Below are 10,775 nucleotides of genomic sequence, written 5' to 3'. Positions count from 1 at the left end.
CTAGGCAGGCGTTTCAGTCGCTCGCGGCCGCGGAGCTCGGCGGAGGTTTAGCTCCCTTTCCTGGCTCGCCGTTGATATCGTCCTGGCCCCGCCAGACAGACAGGGGGGAACGGTCCCGACTGCGGGGCCATGGCAGTAGGCTCCTCGTCCTTCGCTGCCTCTAGTTCCGCCGAGTCGCCGGCTTCTGCGGGAGGGACCCCCACCACCTCCGCAGGCTAAGAGCCTCTGCCGCCTCCGAGCTGCGAGGGCTACTATGCTCCCTCTTTGCTGCTGCCTTCGCCTCCCGCCCGCGCAGGCACCCCTCTGGCTGCTCAGTCCCGCCTCAGGTAACGCCAAGAGAGCGTACAGGGCACAAACCCGGGGCGCCCCGGCCCGCCCGCGCGCTCGCGCGGCTCCTACACCGCGGCGGTTCCGGAGCATTGGCGCTAGGGTCTCTCAGCACCGACAGGACCCCTTCGCTTCCCAAGGTCCTCCTCTGAGTGGCTGGGGACACTCCTCGACTCCTTTCCCTTCCCTTTTCACTTTCCTCAGGGTCCCGGCGTAGCCCCCACCCCTACCCTCGCTTCCTCGCCTCAGAGGCCCCGAACCCATTAGAAGTTCCTTCGTATCAGGGACCTGGTCCTTGACTCTTCTCAGGGACTTTTCTCACTTCAGAGCCTCAGGAAGCCCTCATTTTGTCGGAGAACTCTTGTTTCGGATAGTTCCAACTCCCTCGTCGCTCAGAGATCTGGACTCCCTCACTTTACTTCCCTCAAACATACTCTTTCTTCCCTGCCATTTTTCCCCTTCTACGTTAGAAAGTACTCTGCCCCCACCCCGCCCCAAGACACTACCGCCTTCCTCTCTTTTCTCCTGTCATCCTTATTTTCCCCATCCTTCCTTTTCCTTCTTCTGCCTTGTAACCTTCACTTGGAAGACTCTGGATTAAGCCAGTATTTAGATTTAGCTAGAAATGAAACCCATGTTTGTCTGATTTAAAGCCCTTTCCGTTTATAACTCTGAGAAAACCTTGCTGAAGAATTTGGACTTTATTCTCTAGGTATGGGGAGACACTGAAGGTTTTGTGAGCAGGAGATTGGTATGATTGATTATCTCTGTTGAGCATGTAGAGGAAGAACTGAAAGTGAAGACAGTGCTGAGGCAGAAAACCTAGGTAGGCAGGAAACCAGTGTGCTAATCCAGGTCAGAGGGGATGAACTGAAATAGTGGTAGAAAAATGAAGAGGATGACACGCCTTCCAGGAGGTTTCAATTCCATGAGGTTTCCAGAGTTGAGAGGGTTAGTGGGAGGTTTCTGACTTTGTTGGTGGGGTGCATTGATAGTGTTAATTGTAAAAGGGAACATAAAGAAGCAGTTTTGAGGGAAGGTAATGAATTTCGTTTTGGACATGTTTAATTTGAGGTGTTTTCCAGATATCACTGTGCTTTGCTGGAAATTTGGGTCTGAAAATTGGAAGAGAGGTTGGAACTGAATACAGAAACTTGAGGGTCAACAGAGAATATAACAGGGATATTTGAATACTTAGTATGGGATGGTAATACTGAAAGAAGAGAAGAAAAGGACTATGGACCAGAAGGAACATCATTATTTGAAGGGTAATAGACACTGAGAAAGAGAGATTAAAGGAATGGGACAAGAATAAGAACAGAATAGCATTAAAATAGAGACCAAAGGAAGAAGGGTTTCAAGATGGGAGGGGATTGACCATCACTGTCAGGTGCTGCAAAGCTCAAGTAGAATGATGATTAGAAAGAAACCACTGAATTTAGCAATTAGAAAGGAGATCACTTGTTTCCTCTGAAAGACACTTTGAATTGTGCAATGGTGGCAATGAGAGCAACAGATCAGGATGGATTGAGGAACAAATGGGAGGCAGTGAGTAAAATTACTCTTTCAGCAAGTGTGGTTGTGAAAGAGAGCTGATGGTAACATCTTTATTGATGCATACTCTATATGTCAGGTACTGTAAAGATGCTTTATAGATCACAACAGCCTTGTGGTTTCAGTATCTGTATTCCTCTTTTACAACTGGGAAGACTGTAGGTAGGAATTTAAACTTTCCACTATGGCACATGTGGGTTTTTTTGTTTTTGTTTTTAAGTATGAGTGAAAGAGTTTTGTAGGTTTAGGGGAATATTTACCTAGGAATTATGTTGAGTATTTCATTCTATTTTTTTTTTTAAGGTTTATTTATTTGAGAGAGAGAGAGAGAGATAGAGCTTGAGCAGGGCCCCAGGGCATTTCATTCTTTGATACTAAAAGGATAGAAGTTAAGGTGGGTAAGGTATGTTGTGGTAGAAGGAAAAGAAGGTGGGGGAGTTTGACAGATGGTCTTATTTTCTTGATGTGATTAGTTATCTGTAGAGAAGTCAATTATTTCTGGAGACTGAAGGAACTATGGTCACCATTAGGGCCATGGAAATCTTCAATGGAAAATGAAAATAGATTAAGGATAAAAAAAAGATTGCTGAGCCCTTTGAGGGCCCAGTAGCATGGATTTTACGCTTTCTCTGGAGCCAAGGGTGGGAGTGCAGAAAAGATGGTCGGGTTGATCCAGAATTGGAATATATAAGAAAGGAAGATAAAATGGAGACTGACTTTACAATGCTAGTGATAGTGTGGGAGTTATGATGGAGTCTGAGAGTCCAAGCTGGGGTTTTAAGAAGTAAAACCGTCAGAGGGGCCAGTGTCCTTGGAGCATAAGGAGACAATCAGAAATGTGGTTCAAGACCAGGTTCTTTAAGAAATACAGAATAGGAAGGGTGCCTTGCTGCCTCAGTCAGAGGAGGAGTGTGCGGCTCTTGGGGTTGTGAGTTTGAGCCCCACAATTTGTGTAGAGATTACTAAAAATAATAATAATAATAATAATAATAATAATAATAATAAAGAAATATAGAATGGGACAGCTGAGAGTTCATATTTCCAGATCAAAACAAAACAAAACATCAGGGTATAGGGGTGCCTGGGTGGCCCAGTCAGTTAAGCATCTGCCTTCAGCTCAGGTCATGATCTCAGGGTCCTGGGATTGAGCCCTGCATCGGCTCCCTGCTCAGCAGAGAGCCTGCTTCTCCCTCTCTCTCTGCAGCTCCCCCTATGTGTGCTCTCTCTTTCTCTGTCAAATAAATAAATAAAATCTTTAAAAAGAAACCCCAAAACAGGATGTAACTGTTATAGTGCTGTTGAAGGGGAGTGGAAATACAGGTTATTGAAGTAGTGGGAGGTTACGGGGCTGTGAAGTATGAGTATGTCTTTGGTATGGATGTCATAATTGCCTAGTATGATAGCAGGAAATGGAACAGAGGAGATATTGGGTTCTATAGGTGGGGCTGCTCAGAACTGAGGGACCCAGTATTGAATTGGAGGTTCCTTGTTACTTGTTAGAACGTAGTACTAGGGGACTCCTAGGTGGCTCAGTTGGTTAGGCGCCTGCCTTTGGCTTGGGTCATGATCCCAGGGACTTGGGATCGAGTCCTGCATCAGGCTCCCCATCTTGTGCTTTCTTGCTCTCTCTCTTTCTGACAAAAAAAATAAATAAAACCTTAAAAAAAAAAAGTAGTACTAGGTGATACAGATGTTTGTGTGAATTAATGTCAAGTTCCTGTGCCCTGGATCTATGATATCTTATTCTGTCATACAGATGTGTATTTGTGATGGTCTCAAACAAAAATCTTTTGAGATTTGGTATATGGCGGGCCTATTTAATTCTGTTTAAAAGTGTTTATGTTGGGAGACTAAGCTTGGGACTCTGTACCCCAGAATCCCTATTAACATTTTGTGCTTACGTTAATTTTTTTTTTATTAAAGACTATTTATTTGTCTGAGAGAGATTGCATGCACAAGCAGGTAGAATGGCAGGCAGAGGGAGAAGCAGGCTCCCTACTGAGCAAGGAGCCCGATGTGGGACTCCATCCCAGGACACTGGGATCATGACCTGAGTTGAAGGGAGGTGCTTAATTGGCTGAGCCACCCAGGCATCTCTGTGCTTATGTTAATCGTAAAAGGAAAATTACATATTTACGTGTACTCATTCCCTGGCTTACTTAGAGTAGAAAGCTGACATGATTTAATGTTTTTTCTCCCTATGTGAAAGTGTTTATAGATACATTCTTAGTGTTGTACACTTCATTGTTCAGCAAAATGAACTTTGTGTTGGAATTTGAAATCTATGATAAGGGCCTTTATGACAATTTCATCTCCTTCCAGTAAATGAAACCCGATTATTACAATGTATAGTGTGGGTGATACTGAATGTTTTGGACCAACCAACAATGGGTATTATACTATTTTCCAAGTCATCATATGGAGATGACTTCAGTGTGGTCTCATTAGTATTATTTTTGCTGAGCACTGAGAGTCGGTGGTTGTTTCAGTTAGAGGCCTACTTGTCATAATTTAAAAAAATTATTTTAATTGCTTTTTTAAAAAAGATTTTATTTATTTGACAGAGAGAGAGAAAGCGAGAAAGCATAACCAGGGAGAGTGGTAGAGTGAGAGGGAGAGGGAGAAGCAGACTCCCCGCTGAGTAGGGAGCCCTACACAGGACTTGATCCCAGGACTCCGAGATGGTGACCTGAGAGATTGTGACCTGAGCCGAAGGCAGGCACTAAACTGACTGAGCCACCCAGGCGCCCCTCTTTTTTTTTTTTTTTTTTAAGATTCTGTTTATTAGGGTGCCTGGGTGGCTCAATTGGCTAAGCATTGGACTCATGATTTTGGCTCAGGTTATGATCTCGGGGTCGTGGGATTGAGCCCTGTGTAGAGCTCTATGCTGGGTGTGGAGCTTGCTTAAGATTCTCCCTTTCTGTCGCCCTCTGCCCCTCCATGCTCTCTCTCTCTCTCAAATAAATAAATAAATCTTTATTAAAAAAAAAAAAGATTATCTTTATTTGGAGAGAGAGCACGTGCGAGAATGTGAGCTGAGTGAGGGGTAGAGGGAGAGGGAGAAGCAGACTCCCTGCTGAGCAGGAAGCTTGAGGCGGGCTTGATCCCAGGACCCTGGGATCATGACCTGAGCCTAAGGCAGGTGCTTAATTGACTGACCCACTCCAGCACCCCAGAAAATGGAATTTCTAAGTCAAAGGATATATGCCTTTATAACTATGAAATTTTGCCAAATTGCTTTCCTTAGAGGTTGTTCTAATATACATTGCCTGTTCACTCACCAACACTAGCTGTATTGTAGCTAATAGTTATAAGGTGCTAACTATATGCCAGACACTATTCATACTGCTTCATTTAATCTTACTAATATACCTTTGAGATAGGTACTATTATTATCTCTATTTTTTCAGGTGAATAAATTGAGGAAGAGAATTTAAGAGACTTGCCTAAATCATACAGGTACTATGGCAGATATTCAAACTAAGCACTCTGGCTCTAGGATCAGCTTTGTTAATATTATGCTTTGCTGTTATCAAAGTTGAATTTTTGCCAGTCTGATAGAGAAAAATGGTACCTCAGAGTATTTTTAAGTTTTAAAAAATTATGTTAAAGTTAAGCATCTTTTTATGTTGTTTGAGTTATTCATATTTCATTTTCTGTTTAAATTCTTATTTGTCTGTTGTCATAGGTCTCTTTTCTATTAATTTCTGTGTCTATGTATTATATATATGTACATACACACATGTATACTTTATATAGTTTATATGTATGTGATAGATTTTTTTCCTGTGGTATCTGTGTTACAAATATTTTCCCATTTTGATATTTGACTTCTGATGTCTTTTATTTTATTCCCATGAAAAACTTTTAGATTTAGGTGTATTTTTATGTTGACAAATTTTTCTTTTTTATGTAGAGAAATTTCTTAATCTTTTCTTGTATGGCTTTTGGATTTTGAGTCATAGTTAGAAAAGCCTTCTCCATTTTAATCCTTCACTTTTTATCTATCCAGTGGGAACAAGAAAAGAGAATTATTTTGAAGGTCAAAGTACTTTGTGAACTATAAACTGTAAATCATTATACAGATGAAATATGGTGTTATTTATTAATTTGCCTTCTGAATAAATTGTATAGGGCTGTCATCTCTTCTGCATTAAGTGGAATACAATGACATAATTTTCTTTCTGCACTGTGGAAGACTGGTGGTATTGATGTTGTGGTCAATGTTTTCCTTGGACAATTTGCATGGGATCTTTTTCAAAAGTAGGCACTATGGAAATCCTGAAGTAGTTTTTGCATACTTTAGTTTTGTTCTTTGTATTAGAATTCTTTTTTTATTTTTTTTTATTTTTATTTTTTTATTTTTTTTTAAAGATTTTATTTATTTATTCGACAGAGATAGAGACAGCCAGCGAGAGAGGGAACACAAGCAGGGGAGTGGGAGAGGAAGAAGCAGGCTCATAGCAGAGGAGCCTGATGTGGGGGCTCGATCCCATAACGCCGGGATCACGCCCTGAGCCAAAGGCAGACGCTTAACCGCTGTGCCACCCAGGCGCCCCCTAGAATTCTTTTTTTAAATGAATTTTATTTTTTAAGCTTTTTTTATTGGAGAGAAAGAGAGCAAGTGAGCACGAGTTGGGGGAGGGGCAAAGGGAGAGGGCGAAGCAGGGAGCCTGATGCAAAATTGGATCCCAGACTCCAGGATCATGACCTGAGCCGAAGGCAGCCGCTCAACCAACTGAGATATCCAGGTCCCCCTATATTAGAATTCTGTAATTAGAATCTGATTAAAAGTTCTCAAATTGTTTTGCTTTCAGATTAGCTATGATACACAAATTTATACATTATTTACCGTGGGTATTGTATTTCTGTTGATTGGTAGGAATTTGTAATTTGGGAGGACCCCTCACATATGTGTGTGTGTATGTGTGTGTGATTATAAAATTAATGCATTTTCATTAAGGTAGAATAGGGAAATAGAGGTGATTTTAAAGGAAAAGATAAATTATTCACATCTTCCCTAGATTGTAAAAGTAAATGGCCAATTTTAACATTTTGGATGTATCCTCTCGGAATTCTTTTTGTGCTTTTTGTGTTTATGTCTGTATTCTCATCACCAACACTCTAGGGCTTGGCATAGTGCCTGGCCCCTAGTAGGTACTAAATAAATGTTGACTGAATGAATGAAAAAATGAATATGCTTTTACATAGAAAGTGTGGAATTTGAATGGCCTATTTATTTTCTTTTTTTCTCTACTGTAAATTTTGATTCATATAGTAGTATTGAAATTTGTATGCCACAGTTCATTTGGAGGCGGGTATGTTTGAGTCTAAACCTTAATGGAGTTCATAGTCCAATGAAAGAGACAGATAAACAATTGAAATAGTGTGTAATTACTGTAATAGCAGAGATTTGTGCAGGGCATTATCAAAGCGCGCGCACACACACACACACACACACACACACACGGAGACTGAGGGGTCAGAGGACACTTCCCACGTGAGTTGATTACTGAGAAAGCTATATAGAAGAGGTCTGGAAGAACATACCAGGGAGAAAGAATATTACCTGTATAGGCGTTGAAGTGTGAGCAGAGCTCTACAAGTAGTTCTCTATGTCTGGAGTAGATTTTGTTTGTGGAAAGGAGTAGAGAGAGATGAGGCTAGAGATGAGGGTTGAGGCCAAATAAGAAAGAGCCCTTGTATCACAAACGAAGAGTTGTCAAAAGTTTACTCCCCTTGGAGAATAGACTGGACAGATGCAAGAGTGGAGATAGGAAGGGGCGCCTGGGTGGCACAGTGGTTAAGCGTCTGCCTTCGGCTCAGGGCGTGATCCTGGCGTTCTGGGATCGAGCCTCACATCAGGCTTCTCTGCTATGAGCCTGCTTCTTGCTCTCCCACTCCCCCTGCTTGTGTTCCCTCTCTCGCTGGCTGTCTCTATCTCTGTCAAATAAATTAATAAAATCTTTAAAAAAAAAAAAGAGTGGAGATAGGAAGACCAAGAAGACATTAATTGAGTATAACAGCTAGAATGAGGTGAATATCACTTCAGCTGAGATAGGAAGGGAAAGCTACACTTGAAAGGTGGGTTAAGTCTGGGGTATGATTAGGCCAGTTTTAGTAGAGCATACTCTTTAAAAGCCAGACTAAGGGGGGCACCTGGCTGGCTCAGTTGGTTGGGTATCTGCCTTCGGCTCAGGTCATGATCTCAGGGTCCTGGGATGAAGCCCCCTGTTGGGCTCCCTATTCAGCTGGGAGTCTTCTTCTCCCTCTGCCCCTCCCCCCACTCGTGCTCCCTCTCCCTCTCTCTCTCTCTCACTCCCTCTCAAATAAATGAATGAATAAAATCTTAAAAAATTTTAATTACTAACTGTTCAATTTTTACATTCTTTGCTCTTCTCTCTTCCCATTTCACATGTATCATAAATTTTATCTCATATGGTCTAAGCTACTATTGTAGGAGGGATGAAAAGATAGTTTTTGGTTCTACCTTTTTATCTTCATTTTTGAAATAAAAGTGATGCATGATCATTGTAAGAAACGACTATTCTGAATGTATTCCATAAAAAGAGTGTCTCTTTAATCACTTCCTCCACCAAGATGACAGTGTATATATTCCTCTAAATTGTTTTCTAAGCATATACTCATTTAATTCTCATAATAACCCAGTGAGATATAGTTAATATTTATCTCTATTTTATAGATAAGAGGATATAATGCTTACTGTTATATTTTAAAAAAAAGATCCCACTATTCATTCTATTTTGCAACTTGCTATTATCACTTAACAGTGAAACTTGGACATCTTTCCATGTTAGTATATATAGAATTGACCTCATTCTTTTAATGACTATATAATATTAAATTATATAGATGTACTATACTTTATTTAAGCTGTCCCTGTTGATGGACATTTGGATTATCTGTGGTTTTATCCTGTTACTGATAATGGCAGTGTGTAAGTTAATATTTTTGTAATATATCTTTCTGTGGTTATAGCTGTCATTTTTAATGGGTATAAAATATTCCCTTTAGTGGAAATAATACATTCGAGAAAGAAACAAGGTTGAATAAAAATATTTGGGGGGTGGGGCGCCTGGGTGGCACAGTGGTTGGGCGTCTGCCTTCGGCTCAGGGCACTATCCTGGCGTTATGGCATCGAGCCCCACATCAGGCTCTTCTGCTATGAGCCTGCTTCTTCCTCTCCCACTCCCCCTGCTTGTGTTCCCTCTCTCGCTGGCTGTCTCTATCTCTGTCGAATAAATAAATAAAATCTTTAAAAAATATATTTGGGGGAATATTTTTTTTAAGATTTTATTTATTTATCTGACAGAGGTAGAGAGGGAGAGCATGAGCAGTGGGAGGGGCAGAGGCAGAGGGAGAAGCAGGCTCCCCACTGAGCAGGGAGCCTGATGTGAGGCTCCATCCCAGGACCCCAGGGTCATGACCTGAGCGGAAAGCAGATGCACAACCAACTGAGCCACCCAGGCACCCAGGAACATTTTTTGATAATACTTCATGTGATTAATTTTGTTTTCCCTTTTATCAGATTCCTCCTTTGACCTTTATAATGTAAACCACAAAATAGCCTACCCTAACCCCAGAACTAACTTCCTCTTTCCTCTTCATTGCTTTCTTTCCGACAGTATCAGAAATAGCCTTCTAACTCACTTTATCAGACGAGATGAGTTGGGACGACTGGGTGGCTCAGTCAGTTAAGCGTCTGCCTTTGGCTCGGGTCATGATCCCAGAGTTCTGGGATTGAGTCCTGCATTGGGCTCCTTGCTCAGCATGGAGTCTGATTCTCCCTCTGCCTGCCGCTCTCCCTGCTTGTTCTCTCTCTCTCTCTGACAAATAAATAAAATCTTATAAAGGGGGAGTGGCACCTGGGTGGCTCAGTCATTAAGCATCTGCCTTTGGCTTGGGGCATGATGCCAGGGTACTGGAATTGAGCCCTGCCTCGGGCTCCCTGCTCAGCGGGAGGGCTGCTTTTCCCTCTCCCACTCCCCCTGCTTGTGTTCCCTCTCTCACTTTCTCTCTCTGTCCAAAAAATAAATATAATCTTTTTTTTTTAATTTTATTTATTTATTCGACAGAGATAGAGACAGCCAGCGAGAGAGGGAACACAAGCAGGGAGTGGGAGAGGAAGAAGCAGGCTCATAGCAGAAGAGCCTGATGTGGGGCTCGATCCCATAACGCCGGGATCACGCCCTGAGCCGAAGGCAGACGCTTAACGACTGTGCCACCCAGGCGCCCCTAAAAAATAAATATAATCTTAAAAAAGTTTCCTATCTGACCTAAGTGGTCATGTTCAGGTCTTCTTAAAATAGGAACAACATCAAAAAAGGAACATTTATCAAAAGAGATATTATCCTGGAAATTCGCACATCCCCCTGGTACTTTAGCATTTCAGCTTATTTGAATGGGGTCTGATATCGGTTTACCTTGTGTCAAGTTTCATGTTCCAGCTTACAAAGTTATAGATACATTTAGTTTGCTTAGAAGATCAGAAACTATGTTCTTTATATCCAGATTATGGGAAATAATAGTCGTATGCAATTTTGTCCTAGTTAGATTATGTATTTAATATTGTGTACGTTTTTTGCTCTTGTGTTTTAGCAGGGCTTTGGCAGTTTGGATAGTAAGAAGAAAGGGATAAAGAAAGGGAGGTAATCAGAAGGGGAAGTGAAGGGGCGCCTGGGTGGCACAGCGGTTAAGCGTCTGCCTTTGGCTCAGGGCGTGATCCTGGCGTTGTGGGATCGAGCCCCACATCAGGCTCCTCTGCTGTGAGCCTGCTTCTTCCTGTCCCACTCCCCCTGCTTGTGTTCCCTCTCTCGCTGGCTGGCTGTATCTCTGTCTAATAAATAAATAAAATCTTTTAAAAAACAAAAAAA

General features: G+C 41.9%; 1 protein-coding gene across 1 annotated transcript in view; it reads left to right on the top strand.

Annotated features, from left to right (window-relative positions):
* Nucleotides 1-10,775, top strand: part of TESK2 (testis associated actin remodelling kinase 2) — a 122,929-nt gene continuing 112,154 nt past the window's right edge. The window contains exon 1 of the mRNA XM_002919448.2: nt 1-326. The gene's annotated coding sequence lies outside the window, so the exon portion shown is untranslated. The remainder of the gene's footprint in view (nt 327-10,775) is intronic.

The sequence above is a fragment of the Ailuropoda melanoleuca genome, chromosome 2 (assembly GCF_002007445.2).
Source record: "Ailuropoda melanoleuca isolate Jingjing chromosome 2, ASM200744v2, whole genome shotgun sequence".
Taxonomy (NCBI): domain Eukaryota; kingdom Metazoa; phylum Chordata; class Mammalia; order Carnivora; family Ursidae; genus Ailuropoda; species Ailuropoda melanoleuca.
The sequence above is the reverse complement of the archived record's forward strand: the minus strand, read 5'-3'. Positions and strand labels throughout refer to the sequence as shown.